This window comes from Schistocerca cancellata, chromosome 10 (assembly GCF_023864275.1).
Source record: "Schistocerca cancellata isolate TAMUIC-IGC-003103 chromosome 10, iqSchCanc2.1, whole genome shotgun sequence".
NCBI lineage: Eukaryota > Metazoa > Arthropoda > Insecta > Orthoptera > Acrididae > Schistocerca > Schistocerca cancellata.
Genome location: NC_064635.1, coordinates 221,600,298 through 221,621,124, shown reverse-complemented (window position 1 = coordinate 221,621,124; position 20,827 = coordinate 221,600,298). Strand labels below are relative to the sequence as shown.

The 20,827-nt window shown below is 43.8% G+C and overlaps 2 non-coding genes across 2 annotated transcripts; both read right to left on the bottom strand.

Annotated features, from left to right (window-relative positions):
* Nucleotides 1-1,174: 1,174 nt before the first annotated feature.
* On the bottom strand, nt 1,175-1,246 carry Trnad-guc (transfer RNA aspartic acid (anticodon GUC)). Its single transcript has one exon. It is a non-coding gene; the product is annotated as a tRNA-Asp (tRNA).
* A 4,128-nt stretch (nt 1,247-5,374) lies between these two features.
* On the bottom strand, nt 5,375-5,447 carry Trnat-agu (transfer RNA threonine (anticodon AGU)). The gene has a single exon. It is a non-coding gene; the product is annotated as a tRNA-Thr (tRNA).
* Nucleotides 5,448-20,827: the final 15,380 nt, after the last annotated feature.

Genomic DNA, 20,827 nt, shown 5'->3' with positions numbered 1-20,827 from the left:
CACTATTCAGTGTCCCCTCGACGATCACCAGTGGTGTACGGCCAGTGTAGGAGATCGCTCCCCACACCATGATGCCAGGTGTTGGCCCTGTGTGCCTCGGTCGTATGCAGTCCTGATTGTGGCGCTCACCTGCACGGCGCCAAACACGCATACGACCATCATTGGCACCAAGGCAGAAGCGACTCGCATCGCTGAAGACGACACGTCTCCATTCGTCCCTCCATTCACGCCTGTCGCGACACCACTGGAGGCGGGCTGCACGATGTTGGGGCGTGAGCGGAAGACGGCCTAACGGTGTGCGGGACCGTAGCCCAGCTTCATGGAGACGGTTGCGAATGGTCCTCGCCGATACCCCAGGAGCAACAGTGTCCCTAATTTGCTGGGAAGTGGCGGTGCGGTTCCCTACGGCACTGCGTAGGATCCTACGGTCTTGGCGTGCATCCGTGCGGCGCTGCGGTCCGGTCCCAGGTCGACGGGCACGTGCACCTTCCGCCGACCACTGGCGACAACATCGATGTACTGTGGAGACCTCACGCCCCACGTGTTGAGCAATTCGGCGGTACGTCCACCCGGCCTCCCGCATGCCCACTATACGCCCTCGCTCAAAGTCCGTCAACTGCACATACGGTTCACGTCCACGCTGTCGCGGCATGCTACCAGTGTTAAAGACTGCGATGGAGCTCCGTATGCCACGGCAAACTGGCTGACACTGACGGCGGCGGTGCACAAATGCTGCGCAGCTAGCGCCATTCGACGGCCAACACCGCGGTTCCTGGTGTGTCCGCTGTGCCGTGCGTGTGATCATTGCTTGTACAGCCCTCTCGCAGTGTCCGGAGCAAGTATGGTAGGTCTGACACACCGGTGTCAATGTGTTCTTTTTTCCATTTCCAGGAGTGTATAATAAACATCTACGTTGTTTGAGAGCAAACAGTTAGAAAGAATCCGGGCCAAGTTATTGCGTAATTGGATAGTGGATGACTAGAAAACTACTTTGAAAAGTGAGGAGAAAAAAATGTTTGGTAGCTTAGGTGACTTGCACGGAGAAGGTTTTCGTGGTCATTGTACATTTTACGCTTGAAGATACGTATGTTGAAGGAGCCCGGAAGCATCAAATGCACAGATGGAACGAAGATACATACAGGCAGAGGTTTATTCACTACGTAACAAAAAATTTCTCCCCGGCCGGGAATCGAACCCGGGTCTCCCGCGTGACAGGCGGGGATACTAACCACTATACTACCGAGGACTTGAAACAATTTTTGTGATGCTCACAGTGTCAGGAGTAAAGAAACAGAGCATGAGGCACTGTGCGTCGTTATTGCATTATTTGGCGCCGTTGTGAAAATGTGGTGGCGTTTCTCTAAAGTAATGTATGTGATATCGCATTATATACAAAATTTTGACATTGTGTTTTCATCACTAGAGCTCAGATACTGATGCTGATGCTGGGCGCGAGAGACATATGAGGAAAGGGTGGGGGGGATTTTTTTTTTTTTTTTTTTTTTTTTTTTTTTTTTTTTTTTGCGACAGAAGCAAGAGTACAGGGAATCGCAAGAATAAATCACAGAATATACAAAATAAAGTTACTTAAGGTAAAAATGACTGACTGTAAGGGCATGGAAGATTACATCATGGATGACCAAAATGGACGACCTCAAGAGCACTTGGAGTTGCTGGAAATACGAGCGGCTTTCAATAAGTAGTGCAACGCTTTTTTCTGAAATCCGGTTGGTTTTATTAAGGATTACAATACACCATATTAGTCCCCACTCTTTTGGATACAAAATGCTTGTGTGAGGCCTTGCGATGTCATTGGGAAGGAGAAGTTCGTTTGCAATTTAGTGGCGACGAACACGCTGAAGTCGCTTCTTCAGTTTCCTGAGGACAGCGCAGTACACTTCAGAGTTCATGATTGCACCATGAAGGAACGCATCTAGCAGAATAAACCCTTCAGAGTTCCAGAAGACTATCGCCATGACACTACCAGCTGAGGGTGGGGTTTTGAACTTTTCCTTCAGAGGAGAGGTGATGTGGCGCCGCTCCATGCACTGCCCTTTTGTCTCTGGTTCGAAATGTGTCAGCTGCGGTGGCCCGGTGTAGTGTTAAACTCCCTCTATACAGCTTAAGCGTTTTCGTGGACTTACTTGTTGAAGAATGCTGGTTCTGCTTTCTTGCAGCGCCGATGTCTTCTGCTAGCACCGGACGCTTCCCCGAAGATTTCACTGCTACGAAGGGGAAATTTTCATTCTCTCGCTCTCTCTCTCTCTCTCTCTTCTTATTTAAAAATACGCTAGTCGTTGAATATCATTCAATGCACCAGCACGTATTTATTTCCACTTTGTACAAAAAACAACTAAACGTTATGACGTAAGCCCACACATTACCAGGCACCCCAGATCAGATAATTACACATTTTTGAACACAATTAATACATAACCGTTTATCGTGGCTGACTACCCGCGTCCAGTCCACGTACTCTCAACAGCAGTTCAACGTCTACTAAACAGCCATTTTCTCGAGTCACTCCATTTGTTTTTCAACAATACAAAGCTACATTACTCTTTGCAGCCGGCCACGGAGCTTCCATGCCGTAGTTAATTATTCTTGGCAGGTCGCGCTGAACAACTTGCCAGCGCCGACGAATTATCTCCCTTCCAGTTTCGCCAGCACAAACAATAAATGGGTGCAGTTTCCCCATGCTCATCATTACGCCCTGCTTTAAAGTAACGCGTGTTCGAAACGGCTGGAACACAAGTGTCTCCAGACTTTCGTAAAATTCTAGGGGCAGCACACAGCTCTGCCAACAGAGATGTCCAGCTGTGGAGCGAGGTGTCTGACCGTGGTCAGTCGGCCACCTCCAGTGAGAGTGTCCGCACGTCCCAACACTGCAGGAGTCACAGCTGTGCGCGGCCGGCCGGTACGCGGGTGGTGGGGCGGGTCTGCGCGACGTTCTCGCGATGCTGACGGACGCCGCGCCCAACGACTCGCAATGCTTTTGATCACTGCCAGGTCTTCATTGACATTGTGCAAGCGCGTATGAATATCTGGGAGCTCTGGTCTTCAGCCAAAACAATCTCAGTGGCAGCTCTCTTGGTGGAACGCACCTCCGGTACAGACTCCATTTTGAGGGCTACGTATAGCGCTGCCACCTATCGGAGCTTCATGAAACTGTAGGGAATGAAGCGGGAATATTCCTCGATGTCACACAACTAGTTCTCCATCTTTTCAACCGGAATTTGGCGAGGAAAAAAATGCTGCAGTACGTATTGAACGCCCATGGTTTATCTTTGTCAGTTCAGGACGCGGCACAGAGCTGGCAGCAGAGCAAGTGATCAGTAGTCTGCGTTGGCCCGCCGTCGTAGTCTGTAGTAAATTCACACTCGTGGAGATTAATCCGTTTCTACCGACGCCAAAGCGTGGGCGATTGGTAGAACATGTTGGAGTCCACTTCTGTTGGTGGTCAGGAGAGAGATTTTCGTATGGCACAGGCCAGTGAGGATCGTGTACTCCATGTGCCTTGCTATGGATGGACTCTTTTTGCAGGATGCTGTTGGTTTTGTAACATCCCCTTAGAAAAATTAATGAATTACTGTGCTGGTAAAACCCCAAATTATTTGATTTTCAAACAGCTGATCAAAACTGAACGTGCTCAGACATTCACTAAAGTGACACACAATATTTTTAGCGCAACGCAATCTGACTTTCAGTAATCCCTACAAAAGAATGGCCCTGACTAACATTAACCTATACCTTTCATGAATCACTTACCTCACAAAAACCTTCGTTACTCGAACTACTGCAATACAGCGAGCGTCACTATTGCCAGCTGCATAGAAGATTCAAACTACTGAAGGCACTAACTACTGATAGACATAGTTAGCAAATGAAATATTTCGATAGAGGACAAACACTGTATTTACCTTAATAGTGTTCAAAAGTCAAAATATATGTATCAGTTCATGACATCCAGTTTTAAAAATTTACTGTCTCTGTCCAGATCACCCGCTCTCAAAACTGCGCCATCTCACTCCCCACATCCGCCACTGCTGGCGACTCACCTCCAACTGCGCAACGCTACGTGCTGTTAACATCCAACTGCCCAATAGCAAACAGCAATGTAAACCAGCCACAGACTGCACACAGCACAGCCAGTGATTTTCATACAGAGGGCTACGTGGCGTTACCAGTAAAAAAACCTAAACAGCCTACTTATAGTTTTCATGAAGCTTTTTCGGGGCGTCAGTCTCTGGACGGTTAGTACACAATAACGTGATGGCTGGCTCGGCTTGATGACGAAGTTTTTTCTTTCCACGCTGCTAGCAGCCTCGTGACATATATCTGGGGGAGGGACACTTGCTAAGTGACGTCCAGTAATAAATGAATGTGTTTCATTTGGAGCCTTGAAGTATTTGGTGTGACCATATCTGTACTAGACAAGCCATGTGTGTATTTCCACAGAGTAGCAGACTGATAAAACCGTTGTTCTTAAAGTACGTGTCTGAGAGTCCCGTGCACTGCTTGTCATCTTCCTAAGGATGTCATTTCTGGCTTCCAATTCCACGCTTGTTATTTCTGGCTCCCACTTTCAGGCCTGTGTTACGGCAGTGCTGCTCGTAAGCCTACAAGCGATCAAATGTGACACCTAATCGTTATTCAGATGTACTATAATTTCACTAGCAAACAACCTGTAGATTTCCGACATGATTTTTACCTCGTTGTGTCATCATTTTATTTTTAAACAAACACCATGTATCGGAATTTTTTTTATCGTTTTTGGTTATTTTTCGGACAGCACTGTAAATTATCCCATCTCCCTAGTTGGAACCTCCATTATTGCGTACATCGAAAGTTCTTTGCAGTGAGTGTCAGTACTTGCGACTGCAGAGACGTTCAAAGTCGTATGGCAAATGTTCTGTCGATTTATTTATCTAAAATAAATTAGAAAGCACTGTTATTACACAATACAAGAAGATCCACGTCAGTACCGACGGGATACTTTGCCTCCCAAAAGAAACGAAGGAAACGATGTTGGTGCTTTTTAAAAATTTACACCGCAGTGAGTACAGTCTGTGGTGATGAGTAATAATTATCCTCACCAGAAAGCGTACAAGGAATACCGAGTGCTGCTTTTTTATCTACGAGTATTACAGTAGAGACAGAAAGCGTGTGTCGTTGTCAGCCATGACAAAGGTATCACCCCACAGCCTCATACAAAACTGGAGCGCATTGAGAATTTGGCGAAGATAATAGATAAAGACTTAGATATTTTACAGTGTTCAAAAAGTTGCCGAAGCTGATTTAGCGAAGTTGAAACATGATGTAAGAACAAAGGGATTACAGACATTGGCTGCGAGCGGGCATTGGTTGAAATCATTGTGCTGGACTGGGATTCGAACCCAGGTCTCCAGCTTACTAGGCAGTTGGTCTGACCACTGAGCCATCTGGACACAATGGTCATTGCACCTGCACGGACTACCCTAGCACGCCTCCTGTCAGGCCCAAATTCTCTACTTATCTACACACTTCTAATGTAGTGTCCCTTGTCCATTACCCTCATTACTCGTGGCATCTCTTATGAGATATGAAGAGAACACATGAATTTTCAGCTATTTCCATTGTTGTCCCCAACAATCACCACTCAGTACACGCTGTCAATCGAAACAATCTAATCAACCATAATTAAATATTATGTGCAACAGTTCAAGAAGGCATAAATGTCAAATACATTACTCAAAATCCTTATGGTGTAGACTAATAAGTATAAGTGTTTGAACAGGGACCTGCAGAGATTTCCGTTGTTGCAGCCTGTGAAGTTGTGGTGCCTTAAGTGGACTGCAGCAGTCTCAGAACACAGAAAGCGCCTTGAACCGCTTGGAGGGCGCTGCCAAAACAGTCTCTGTAAGGTAAGTGGATCAATTTACTTTAATCAGCGGGTATTTGGACGTCTCAGGATAGCTACAGTAGTGGCAGTCAGTATAAAGACATGGGTATATGTAGGAAAATAAACATTACCGCTTGAAATAGTGCCCAATGTAGATGCGGTAGTAGAGACCCAGTATACCGAAAAATGCTGTCGAGTGGTACCGCATTTGAAGTCAGCAGTACAGTATCTACATCTACATATATACTCCGCTAGCCACTAGAGATGGGGGATCCGCTCTTGAACTAATTCATAGAGTTGAATCTTTCAAAGGAGTGAACAATCAGTGATTCAGAAAAAAAGAACGGTAGCTCCAAACGTTTCCCACGCCAGAGAGAGAGAGAGAGAGAGAGAGAGAGAGAGACGGAGCATATCAGCAGCGCCTCTGCTGGTCAGAGCACAGTGCACGCCACACAACACAGCCAGCGCCGGCCTCTGCCCTGCTTCTACCTTGGCTGCCTGCATTGTGCAGTGCTCCATTGGATTTTGTGTTTCACATATGCCGTGCCGTCTCTGTGCGTCGTCTGCCGCGTGCAGTGTCGCACTCTGTCGGCGATCGTTTCAGTCGCACGTCCTGCCCTCTGGGCAGCTGATGCGAGCAACAGGACAGAGAGCCACCTAGCGGATAACATAGGAACTACTTGAAACAACCTGCTCGCAAGGGAACGGACGATTTGTCTCGGAGCGGGTGAGTTCACCGCTCCCCCCCCACCCTCGGAACTCGCCCGTTCAACGCTCACCCCACTGTCTCGACTCTAGCCAGAGCGTTGAGCAAAGCGACTCAGGTGTCACTCTGGTCGCTGCGGTCTCAGCTCACGCAGTAATACAGCTCGCGGCTCGACCTACTCGACTCAGCGCCTCTGCATCGGAGTTCGTCCCTACTGGATATTGTTCTTCGTAGTAATACCGCTATGTATATTACATTATTATGTTATGTATACATCAATTGTTTTTATTTTATTTTTATTTGTTTAAACTGATTAGATTAGGTTCCTGATGACTCCTCTTACTATAGGATTTTTATTATGGACACTCGAATTTACGCTTTAATTACGAGCGAACCGATAAATGTATCTCAAAATGTGATACACCAATATCTTCCTTGTTTTATTCTGTGTAAGGCTATATGCAGCAATTTCGTTTTACAGTCAAATTTATATTTTGCGATTTTAGGCGTCTTCGGAAGGAAACGTTCACTTTAAAAATATATGGCTTACAATGTATTTGTATGAGGTTAATGAAATTTTAATACATTATAGCCAAATATATTGTTAATGTAAATCTCAAGTTACGAAATTTTTCGATCACCCAAAAAACCACGATAGTGCAAAATAAATCAATAATCAAAAACTTTGTCATATCGTGGAAATTTCAATAAACAATCCAAAATTCTTACTCATTATCTGTGTTCAAGATCAAAATACAGGTATAGTACTGGAATAAACCCAGTTTAAAGGGCAATGTGCCTTCCATTTATTTTCTACTGTAAATGAGTGGCGAGTCATGAAAAAGAGCTAATTCATTTCAGGGAGTGAATAGTTCTGATCCAATCTCTGAAAAGAACAGTTTTGCCCATCTCTACTAGCCACCAAGCGGTGTGTGGCGGATGGCACAATTCGCGCGAAAGTCATATTTCTCCTCCTCCGTTGCACTAGTGGATCACGCGAGGGAAAAACGACTACCTGAACGCCTCAGTACGAGCTCTAATTTCCCTTATCTTTGAATGGTGATCATTGCGCGATTTTAAAGTTGGTGGTAATAATATATACTCTACAGCCTCGGCGAAGATCGGATTTCGGAATTTAGTGAGCAGCCCCTTCCGTCTAGCGCGTCGTCTATCTGGAAGTGCGTCCCACTTCAAACTTTCTATGAGATCTGTAACGCTCTAGCGATGGCTAAATGTACCAGTCACAAATGTTGCCGTTCTTCTTTGGGCCTTCTCAATCTCTTGATTTAGACCCAACTGGTAAGGGTCCCATACAGACGAACAATACTCTAAGACTGGACGAACTGACGTATTGTAACCAATTTCCTTTGTTGAAGGACTGCATCGCTTCAGGATTCTACCAATAAACCGCAATCTAGAGTTCACCTTCCCGTTACTTGTGTAATCTGATCATTCCATTTGAGAACACTTCGAATAGTCATACCCAAATACTTGACGGATGTTACCGCTTCCAAAGACTGGGCATTTATTTTGGACTCGTACATTAATGAGGATTTTCGCCTTGTTAAACGCAGTACGTTACACTTACTAATATTGAGAGATAACTGTCAGTCATTACATCGCACATTTATTTTCTGCAAATCCTCATTGATTTGTTCACAACTTTCGTGTGATACTACTTTCCTGTAGACGACAGCATCATCGGTAAGCTGTCTAATGGCGCTGTCAATACCATCAACCATATCGTTTATGTCAATCGTAAAAAACAGCGGACCTATTACGCTGACATTGGGCACACCTGAAGTTACGCTTGTTTCTGTTGAAGTATCCCCATTCAGGACGACATACTGTTCTCTGTCTGTTAGAAAACTTCCTATCCAACCGTATATGTCATCGGATAGCACTTTTTGGAGCAAGCGACAGTGCAGAACTGAGTCGAACGCCTTTCGAAAGTCGAGAAATATGGCATCGACCTGGAAGCCGGTATCTAGAGCCTGTTGTATATCATGCACAAAGAGGGCCAGCTGTGTCTCGCATGACCGCTGTTTCCTAAAACCGTGCTGGTTTCTGCAGATGAGCTTCTCAGAGTCTAGAAAAGTCATTATGACTGAACACAAAATACGTCCCATGATTCTACAACAAATCGATGTCAGTGAAATTGGCCGGTAATTATGTGCATCCGATTTTCTACCCTTTTTATAGATTGCTATGACCTGGGCCTTCTTACAGTCCCGTGGAATATAACAAAACATCAACAATTTAGGCGGGAGAAGGTGGCACCTGTTATAAAGACAGTCAGCTCTGTCCAGTGTTAGTGTGTGCGTACATGCAATAGTACAGATCCGGTATACCGGCAAATACTGTCGAATGGTACTGCATTTGAAATCAGTAGTACAGTATATAACAAGACATCAACAATTCAGGTGGGAGAAGGGGTACTTGGTATAAAGACAGTGGGTTCTGCGCGGTGTTACTGTGTACGAACGTGCTTTTACTGCAGATGGCAAACGGAACCCATTAGTGATGAAGTAAACCACGATTGTGACAGCGCCACGAGGCAAACAGTTATCACGTGATGAAAAAGCAAAAATCGGTGCGTACAAGGAAATGAGACTCACTAACTGTCAAGAAGTTGAACCGTTCAAGTTCAGTGATGGATAATTTCACTGGACTGGGCGCATGATATGGACAGAACAATGCGCAATGTAGAAGATTATCCGAGGCATCGAAACGGTTATTTTTGCGCAGAGCAAGGGCCGAAAATTGTTATTCTTCTCAACTTGTTGCTGATTTACAGGTGCCAGTAACTTCCAGACGTGTACGACAAATTTTGTTAAATGTTAAAACATCTTGCTTTTGAGAGACGACTGCAGAACCTTGTTCTAACACCCAAATATAAACAGGCTAGACTGGAGTTTGTTGAGTAACGTATGTCATGCACTTTAAAATGGGATAAAGCAATCTTCAGTGATACGAAGAAGTTTAATTTAAATGGTCCGGATGGATTTCAATATTGTTAATCTGAGAACAAAACAGCAGGTAAGAATGAGTAGAAATTTTGGTGGTGGAAGTGTTATGATTTGGGCAGCCTTCTGCACTTAGGTGGCAGTAAATCATGCATTGCTTGGCTGAACACTAGAGGGAAGTGTAACATGTACATTGAGGAGCTAGAGACTGTATGAGGACCTAGTTTCGAAAGTACAGGTTGGTTCGAAATTAATATACAGGTTTTAAGGCTTTGTAGCATTTATTACATTGAGCTTGCAATTATAAATAACACACCAAACTAAAACAGTTTCGTGTGTACACCTGCGCGCCAAGGGCAAAGCGCGGAACGACAAAGATTGACTGAAGAACGTGTTGACATAGTGAGAGTCTTTCACGTTTAGCCCCAAGAAATCAGTTCGGAAGGCTAGTAATGAATTAGTAGTTCCAGTGACGTCTGTGCAGAGACTTTTAAGGAAACAAAATTACGTCCTTATCGTTTGCAGCTGTTAAGAGCTCTAAAGCTTAGAGACTATGATCTACGTGCCAACATTGCAAACGAAATGTTGCTGCATGACGATGAAAATTTTCAGCATGTCGTCCTCAGTGATGAATCGACATTTCACCTAAGTGGAAATGCGAACACACATAATGTGCGCATCTACAGATCAGCAAATACCCACGAGATGGTATAGTTGCAACGAGCCTCCCCTAAATTGAATGTTTTTTGGTGCCATATCCAGGCAGAGAGTTTGTGGGCCTTCCTTTTTCGGTGAAGCAACTCTTAACTGGTGTTTCTTATCTTTACACGGCAGAACCATGGCTCTCTCCTCAGTTGGAAGAAGCTTCAGTAGAACTTTACTCGGCAGCTAAATGGTGCGCCGTCACACTGGCATAACTCGGTACGCGGTTGGTTAAACGACGTTGTACCCGACCGCTTGATTGACCCCAAGTGGCCGGATGACAGAACTTGTTTTGCATGACCACCATTTTCACATACGATCTTACGCCATGCGACTTTTCTCTTTGGGACTTAATGAAGGACCATGTGTGTAAGTGTATATGTCTCCGCTACTAGCTGATCCACGCGACCTTAGAAACAGCATTGTTGTAACAATTTCTGGAGGCACAATGATCAAGGTATGGAAAGAACTCGCCTATCGACTCGATGAGCGACAAATGGTGCTCACATTGAACACTTGCTAGGAAAACTGTCTGAGGTGCTCTTTCATTTTGTGTATTTTTTATAATTTTAAGTTGAATGTAGCAAATGCTATAGTTTTAAAACCCGTATATTCATTTTGAAACACGATGTAAAATGTTTCAAGATAATGCATGCGATGCAAATGAAACTTGAGACTTGAGAGGGTGAATACGTCGTTCTGCGGCGGCAACGTTTCGACAAGTTTCCTACTTGTCATCTAAGGCGAAGTGTTGGGGTTGTTTATGTGATGTCATTCTATATTAAGCTCAGTTGGTAGAGCACTTGCCTGCGAAATGCAAAGGGCCCGAGTTCGAGTCTCGGTCCGGCACACAGTTTTAATCTACCAGGAAGTTTCATATCAGCGCACACTCCGCTGCAGACTGAAAATCTCATTCTGGAAATATCCCCCAGGCTGTGGCTAAGCCACGTCTCCGCAATACCCTTTCTTTCAGGAGTGCTAGTTCTGCAAGGTTCGCAGGAGAGCTTCTGTAAAGTTTGGAAGGTAGGAGACGAGGTACTGGCAGAAGTAAAGCTGTGAAGACGGGGCTTGAGTCGTGCTTGGGTAGCTCAGTTGGTAGAGGACTTGCCCGCGAAAGGCAAAGGTGCCGAGTGGGAAACGTGCCAGCAGATGGTGACCCACATCAACAGAACGGCCCCGGGAAGCATCACAGTGGAAGCAATCACCGCCCCAGACTGCAACCCATTTCCACGACCCGAGCGACTGGCGACTCTCTGGATCCTCGCCATGACGGCACACGCCATCGTAGCGCGGAGGCAGGCCGACCAGCTGGCCTTCCTGGTGGACCTCTGGGAGGAGAACAAGACGGCCCAGGAGCACAGGCGCTACCGCGAGAACTTCAGAAACTTCCTGCAGATTCCACTGCAGACAGCGATCGCCAGAGTCCTCCCCAGCCTGTGACCCCCAGCACCGCCACCCGCCACCTCACCACACTCACCACAAGAATAACGTGTGCAGTGGTAGTGAACAAGTGCAACACAAAAGATAAAGTGCTTTCTCCTCTCGCATCAAATAGTGAAGTATAGTAGTATAAAGTGTTGCTTCTTAGTGAAATCAGTGATACAAAGTGCTTCTCACCAAACATTTGTCATGCTCGCAGCCAAAACAATGACAAGGTATGCCCAGTAATACTACCAGTTTTTTAACTAATTTTTTTTCATTATTTGTACTATATTGTCTAGGAGACAAGCATTACATAGTGGAAAGTGCCAACTACTCATAATTCTTTTTCCTATACTATATTTCTATAAAATTTATGTTGTTTACTCACACTTTCCTCACTGCTTCTCTTATATAATATGACATAATTTTTTTCCTTCTTCTTTAATTTATGTACAATCTGTAGCACATGTAAAAAAAATTTTCTTCCACTTCTGCTCCATCTATCATGCTGATGTTTTCCCTCATACTGTCCCACTTAACAGTGCAAAGTAGAGGAAGAGATCGAACCAGAGTACACAATGTGAACGTGGCATCACAAGTGGATGACACACAGAAATTTGAACTCAAAATCAATGTGTCGATGCTACGTATAAATTATATGTCTGTCCTGGAATGCTTTACCCAAACAAAAAAGACGACAAATGACCATGTAAAACGGTTTAAGGACAACAATAAGAGAAAAACGAAAAGAATATACAAACGAAAAACTATAAAAAGACAGTAATGTTAACCAACTCTAGAAATAGGATAATAGAATGAAATGTTTCTTTATTTAAATGTATCGTTTGTTAATATATTTTAATAAATGTATATGGTTACAAAAAAAAAGTTCGAGTCTCGGTCCGGCACACAGTTTTAATCTGTCAGGAAGTTTCATATCAGCGCACACTCCGCTGCAGAGTGAAAATCTCATTCTGGCATCATTCGATATTATTGCAGTGAGATTAAAAAATTTTGTCACATTTATGAAGAACTTGGCAGTATGAGCCCACTTATAACTATAACGTCGCACCCCACCGGTCTGGATGCATGCGCTACTTCGTTTGGGAAGGTTACCATAAAGCCCTTTCATTCTCTCCCGACGCGAGCTAGCCCACGGTTGTTTTAACATGCCCTCTGTATTCTGGACACTGCAACTGGGACGGAGTTTTCGTGTAAGCTGGGCCCACACGTATTCTATCGTGGAGAGATGTGAGGAGTACCTGAATATCGCGCTGACACATAATAGAGACACGTCCCGTGTGTAGTGAAGCATTGTTCTGTTGAAAAATAGCAAAAGACGCTATCGTATGAGAAATAACATTCGAGGACGCGGGATGTCCGTGACGTTCCGTTGCGCCGTGAGAGTCCCTTCAAACACTACTGGCGATGAGCTGGAGTCACGCCCGATATCTCACCACGACCTAAACAGCAGGCGTAAGGCTACTGTGCCTCTCCAGAACATTAAGAGAATGAGACCTCTCCCCAAGTCACCACTGTACTCGTCGGTCATACAGGCTGGGCGAGAACCGCGACTCGTCACTGAACACTATGCGATACCCTTCATCAGCAGTCCGTGGCTCAAAAGTGGCATCACCACTCGAAAAGTAGCCGATTGTTCTGTGGTGTTAACGGCAGCCTACGCACGGGCCGGTAATTCCGTAGTCCGGCTGCTGTTAATCTGCGGCCAGTGAATGTTGCAGGGAGTCCATTACTCGCTCCGGGTTGGCAGCTGCGGATCTGAAGGGGCTACGATGTGCTCGGTGCACAGTACTGCGACCCTCCCTTGTGGTCCTCTGACGTGGCCGACCGGATCCTTCACGACGTGTATGTCCGCTCTCACGTTTCCACGCAGTCCAGTGTCGGATCGCTGTCACGTCCAAAAGCCTCACAGATCTGTTTATTGCACGATTCGACCAGCCGGCCAAATGGATACCCACAATGAGGCCCCTTTCAAATCCTTTCAGGTGCTGATAATGCGGTTTCAGACGAGTACGCCTACGCCGCATCTTCGTGTCCCTCATAGTTATCACTCAACATCTGACTTTGTTCACGCCTCGTACACTATGTGATTATAAGCATCCGGACACCTGGCTGAATTGCTGGAATTCAATATGGTGTTGGCCCACCCTTTGCCTTGATGACCGCTTCCACTCTTGCAGGCAAACGCTCAATCAGGTGCTAGAAGGTTTCTTGGGGAATGGCAGCCCATTCTTCACGGAGTGCTGTACTGAGGAGAGGTATTGATGTCGGTCGGTGAGGCCTGGCACGAAATAGGCTTTCCAAAACACCCCAAAAGTGTTCTATACGATTCGTGTCACGACTCTGTGCAGGCTAGGCCATTACAGGCATCTTATTGTCGTGTAACGACTCCGCCACAGGCAGTGAATTATGAACAGGTGCTCGATCGTGATGAAAGGTGCAATCTCCATCCCCCGAATTGCTCTTCAACAGTGGGAAGCAAGAAGCTGCTTAAAACATCAATGTAGGCCTGTGCTGTGATAGTGCCACGCAAAACAACAAGGGGTGCAAGTCGTCTCCGTGCAAAACCCGACCACACCATAACACCACCGCCTCCGAAATTTACTGTTGGCAGTACACACGCTGGCACGTTATGTTCACTGGGCGCTGGCCACACCCACACCCTGCCGTCGGATCGCCACGCCGAGTACAGTGGTTCGTCACTCCACACAACGTTTTTTCAGTGTTCAATTGCTCAGCGTTTACGCTCCTTACACCAAGCGAGGCGTCGTCTTACATTTACCGGGGGGATGTGTGGCTTATGATCAGCCGTACGACCATGAAATCCCAATTTTCTCACCTCCCGCCTAACTGTCATAGCACTTGCAGTGGATCCTGATACAGTTTGGAATTACTGTGTGATAGATGTCTGCCTATTACACATTACGACCCTCTTCAACTGTCGGCGGTCTCCGTCAGTCAACAGACGAGGTCGGCCTGTACGCTTTGTTCAGTACGTGCCCCCTCACGTTTCCACTTTACTATCACATCGGAAACAGTGGACCTAGGGATGTTTAGGAGTGTGTAAATCTCGCGTACAGTCGTATGACACAAGTGACACCCAATCACCCCATTCTGCTCCCTCACGATGTCTAATGACTACTGAGGTCGGTGATATGGAGTACCTGGCAGCGAGTGACAGTACCATGCACCTATTAAGAGAAAATATCTATTTGGGGGTGTCCGGATACTATTGATCACAAAGTGTATATAGCCTACCACACCTGACAACAACACTAAACACGAATAACACTAAGGCACTCTGTTGACTGTCCTACTAGTCACAGGAAATCGCAGCTCTAATGATTGATATTCCCGCCGATTGTGTGCACGTGTAAAAGTTCTGTTGACATCAGGCCATGTCTTCTGGGTGCTTCAGTTTTTTTTCAGTTACTATATTGTATTTGTTCTTACTACAGTGAAGTTTATGTGACGTTTGCCACTGTCTAGGGATGTTACAAAACTCACACCTTTCGCACTCAGTCGCTTTTCTTTAGTTTCCAATATTAGCTTGACATGTAGCTTACGGCTATCTTCAGTTGCCCATATGTTGTTAGTGCGTTAGTTTCTGTTCTAAACACTTCTTTCAAATACGATTATTTTGCTGGTTCTAGTGACCTATTATTTTAGCCGTTACGAATTGGTACGTTTAAGTCACGTCTTTAATGTGTATAGAGTTAAGGCTCAGGGTTTGACGTGTTTGTATTCATTAGTCTTCGGAGATGAGGAAGAGTGAATACATTGTTCCTTCCCTGAAATACGGGGTTTATTACGTGGACTAAATAGAGGGAAATTTGAGATCTAACGGCTTTTGTCCAACTAAGTGGTTACACTGACATATTTCTTTCTAAACTTCATATCAAACTCTAATGATGTTTCTTCAATTCAGCTGTGGTTTTGATGTATTCTGTATAGACACAAACAGCGGATCTGTTAAGCACTATTCATTGGCACTGAAGTCTCAAACAAGTTCCTGGAGATTTTATACTTATCGTCTGTCTGAAGCCTGAGTTCCAGTCTACAATCGTGAATTCAGTGTCAGCTTATTTTTCTTCCAGTCTTCCATTGATACCAACGTTGGGACAAAGAGACTTCCCTTCAGTTTATCAAACTGTCAGTTGAATGATGGCTTTGGAATCATTTCTTTTATAAGGCGATTCGTGTGCAACTCTAACGGTGTCCACGCACTATTCTTGAGTGCTGGTGCCTCTACTATCTGGGATTAGTTTAATTTTTGTGGTTAGAGTACCCTCAGTTAATGACGACAGTATCGACTGTCATATAATGTGACCATATGTATGCAAACTGACATCGAAAAACTTCCCAACTCGGTCGACAGCCAAATTTGATTTTACTCACTCTGGGGAGAACACTCCTTTCTGGAGTCGGATGCTTGCGTGAGGCGCTCCCATCACTTCCTGTTGTCTATAGATTCCGGTTCCATTCCGCTTATCGAGTCAATACAGCTAGCGTGACTTCCTTACTGCTTGGAAAGTAAAGGAACATTTCCATTCTTCTGTCTTTTTATTGTCATTACATAGTAGTGATAATTAGGTACACACCTTTGTAAACAATGTTTGTGAAGCGACGCTTTTGTCCTAATTGTGCGACATATAGATTACGTACTCCTGAAATGCAGACAATATTTCTCCATTCAGTCTTATGTTAGATAAAATGCAGCTCTCGATATGTCCATCATTGTCGCTCACAAGGGAATGATACGTTAAACTGTTGTCTGGTCAAGTGCGTCTGTTTGTTCGTCTTTAACACGCGACTAACAATGCTCCGAGGTATCGTTCCCAAAGTATGTCAGGGTGCTATGAGAAAAAGTTCACACACACATCGTTTTACGTCAGAGTGCACGCGCTCGGTGCTCCAGCAGTAGCTACGATTAGTGTGTGTGTGTGTGTGTGTGTGTGTCTGTCTGTCTCTAATGCACGACTAGAAGTTGGTCATTGTGGGGACGAGCCATCATTGTTTAGGGACAGTCGGAGCGACGTATGTAGGCAGATGAATTAAGCTCGTAATAACATCAAGAGCTTGATCTGAATCTTCTACAAGTAACCATTATGTTCTCATTACGAATGGAGCTAATGGAACTTTGTCGCAGGCGCTGCCGCCGTCACCTCATGAGCATCGACAGAGGAATAGTTCACCATCCTGTATCAGCTGTAGGAAGACTGACCTTCGTGAGTGAAAAATGGGATCCAGATCCAGCAGATACTGTGCACCTACTTGAGAAGCAACTTAGGAATTGGAAGCAGTATTTTCGTAACAGCAGTTCGCCGCTACATAAGGCAATAGGAGCTGCAGACGTAACTCGTACACCATTTGACACTAGGACCGCCGAGTGGTCGATTTGACCATTTTTTATATTTTAACATGTTATTATTGGGTCAATTTCTAATCTATGCTGTTTTGAGTTAATGACTTTTCCTAAATGTTTATGTAGATCATATAAATAGTCCAATATTTATTTTATATTCATTAGTTTTCTTTGAATGACCACTTATACTTAAAACCGCCGAGTGGTCACTTTGACCACATTACATGTATATTTGAAAACAGATTATTTAAAGATTGTTGTGCGTTACTCCCCGGATTTATTCTTAGCACTCGTCAACAATGTACTAAATATGTTGGTTACTGAAGTTTATCCGCATTGTTTGAATTTAAAAACTCAACAATACAATATTTCATTTATTGTTTGCTATTGGGTTTCGCATAAACAAGACTGATTATTTGAGTACTGGTCTCAGAGCAGTAGACATGGCTCATATGTCACAGCGATACAAACCATGGGCACAGCCACTTTCGGATGAAGAAATTGTCACCCTTTTGTATGAATCGGATGCTGAAAATGATCCTGAAGTTGAGGACCTTGTGGAAGATTCTACAGATGAAGATTACCAACCTGTCGCTAATGTGGAGAGTGACAGCTCCGAGGCTGAAGATGAAGGTAATTTACATTCACTTATATTATTATTATTATTATTATTACTATATGAATAATGATCACTATTGTAGTAGAGCAGACACTTCTACTGCTACTTCTGTTACTGCTATTTTATTGTGTGGTATGTTATCTTTATAATGAGTTGTAGCTTTCTAATTGTCTCTTTCCTCACGCAGTTGCTGAACCAGGACCAAGCAGTAAAATAAACAATGCTAGAGAAGGACCTACCCTGGGTAAAAAAGGAACTGCATCTCCTGTAAGTGGACCAATACAGAATCGACGTAGAAGAGGAGAACGAAGTGAGGGTTCACTTCCAGAAACTGGCTCAAAACTCCTGGGGAAGGACGGGATCACGGAGTGGACTGTAGCAGACTTCGGTGTTACTACTCCAGGTAGGATAGGTCAACAGAATATATTGAAAGAAACACGGGGACCTACTCCACACGCAAAGCGGCACGTCTCAAATGATAATGTTTCGAGTGCCTGGCGCCTTTTAGTTGATCAGTCAATGATGAAACACATAAAGAAATGCACAGAAGCAGAGGCACAACGGCTTCTTGGAAATGATTCCTGGAGTTTGGATTTAGAAGAATTACGTGCATTTGTTGCTTTATTATATGTTCGTGGTGCACTAGGTGCCAGATGTATTGAAGTAGATGAGTTGTGGTCGAAAAAGTGGGCAGCCCCATTTTTCGCTGACACAATGAGCAGAAACAGGTTTCGAGAAATTTTGAAATATCTGCGTTTTGATGAAAAAAATACACGATCGGAACGTTTGAAAAGTGACAAATTTGCAAACTTTTCCCCAGCAGAACCAGGTGTCCGTATTTGCAATATATGCCGAATGAGCCTGATAAATTCGGAATCAAATTCTGGCTTCTAGCGGATGTAGAAACAAAATATCTTTGTAATGGGTTCCCTTATGTAGGAAAGAACGAACAGGGGGCACCTAATGGGGAACTTCCAGAACAAGTAGTAATGAAGTTGGTTGCTCCAAATCGCAATAAGGGGCGAAATGTGACTACTGGTAATTTTTTCACTACGGTCACACTTGGGGAGAGACTGGAAAAAGAGAAAACTAGTCTTGTCGGCACTATCAACCGTGCAAGAGAAGAAATTCCGAACACTACAAAAAAATGAAAACTCCTCTTTATACGTCTGTTCTCTGACTGTTTACCAAGGGAAAAAGAACAAAAATGTTCTTCTGTGTAGCACCATGCACACAGATATTGAAATACAAAATAATTCGAAACACCTTCCCGAAACAGTGAGCTTATACAATAGCACAAAATTTGGTGTAGATGTCTTGGACCAGATGACGAGGAAATATTCTGTCCGCTCTGGTACTCGTCGATGGCCTGTACACGTATTTCACAATATCCTCGATTTAGCAGCCATCAACGCATGGATCATTTTCAAGCTAGTGACAGGGATCAAAATAAGTAGGAGGAATTTCATCCTAAATCCAGCAGAAGAATTACGTAGAGCCTATATGGAAACCAGAAATCAGGAAAGGATGCCAAGAGATGGAAAAGAAAAGGACGATGGTGATGAAGAAAGAAAAGAAGCGGAAATTCCTGCGAAAGCAAGAAAACTATGCCAAACGAGGAAATGCAGAAACAAGACAAATGAAGTGTGCAGTAAATGCAAGAGATATGCTTGTGGGCCGTGTACATATAAAGTAATAAAGACAGTAGTTTGTAATGCTTGTAAGTAGGATTAGGTACTATACGTGGTCATATTTTATGATTGGTCTTTCTCTTAACATATTCATGGATACTTAGTTTGTAAGATTAATTTCTATTAATTTTAAAACTACTGCAGTACAATTAGTATGGTTGCAGATAAATATTGTGAACTATGTTCTTTAATATTGGTAATTTTATGTTCCCATTGTTGTTGTAAAATACAATGATACTGTTATTAAACGTAATTAAAGTGATACATTGTTCTCAAGGTCATTAATATTTACATTAAACAGCACAGCATGTACTTACAAAGAAAGTGGTCACTTTGACCACATCGGCAGTTCTAAGTATAGTACTAGCTCCGGCAGTTCTAGTGTTAAACTGACAGAAAATCTGGAACATTTCCTAGGCAGAAACAAATGGCACAAAAATGATGGGTTTGCTAAGGAAAGAACTACATATTAAATATGCCAATAGCCACAGCCGGGATTGTGTCAGTTTGCAAGCACTGAACTAATGGTTGACACACGAAGATATGTGCGCAGAAACAGGGTTTTATGACAGCGATACAAAATCAGGCCATTGGGGGAATTACTGCAAGTGTATCGTCAAGGAGCTAGGAATGTATGATACTTGCATTAAATTTAGCGATCAGTAAGAGACACTGATACAAAGTACATCTGGATATATAGTAATGTGAATGCTCTTTGAAGCTGAACCTCTCTTCAAATTGGTGAAGATAGATTGCTTTTTTTTGAGGGGGGGGGGGATGGGTGATAATTCAGAAGGCAGTGAAAAACTTAGAAACGCTTCCACTTGTTCAAGGACTGGAAATAGAAATTCTCTCACTGTTCCAGTATATTTTGAATTTGAAGTTTTCTGTACCCACGCCTTAATTGCTGATAAAATACGGTGTAGCCAAAGCTGAACAAGACACTTTCCTCATAGCCATCGCTAAACGCAATACATACAACTTGAAGAGATGGTTGGATGCAGGAACATTTCAAATAAAGTAAATATCTACATGTTTGAAAACACCGTTCCACGTTTTGTTGGCAATTGCAAAAGTCATTTGTCCTGAACTCCGACCGATTCGTTTATCGTATTGTCAGTGAACGTACTTAACAAAATAACTTATAGCTTAATATGTAATAATTGGTAATGTAATTTAGAAATTGTTTAGACAGTAGTGACGTCCTAAACGTTCATCGTAGTGCTGAAATGAAGAGTGCACCAATATTTCATAGTAGCACTGTAATCACCGTACAAACCTGCCCCATATCATTTCAACATTGCTGTCTTCATTTAACTATACCATCTTGACGTCCGTTTATTTTAAACGTCAAGAACGTCTCACAAACACAACGGACACCAAGAGACGTGTATGTATTCGTTTCGTAGAGTAAAACGAGTAGTGGGCAAATTACTAAATAAAAAAAAAAATTA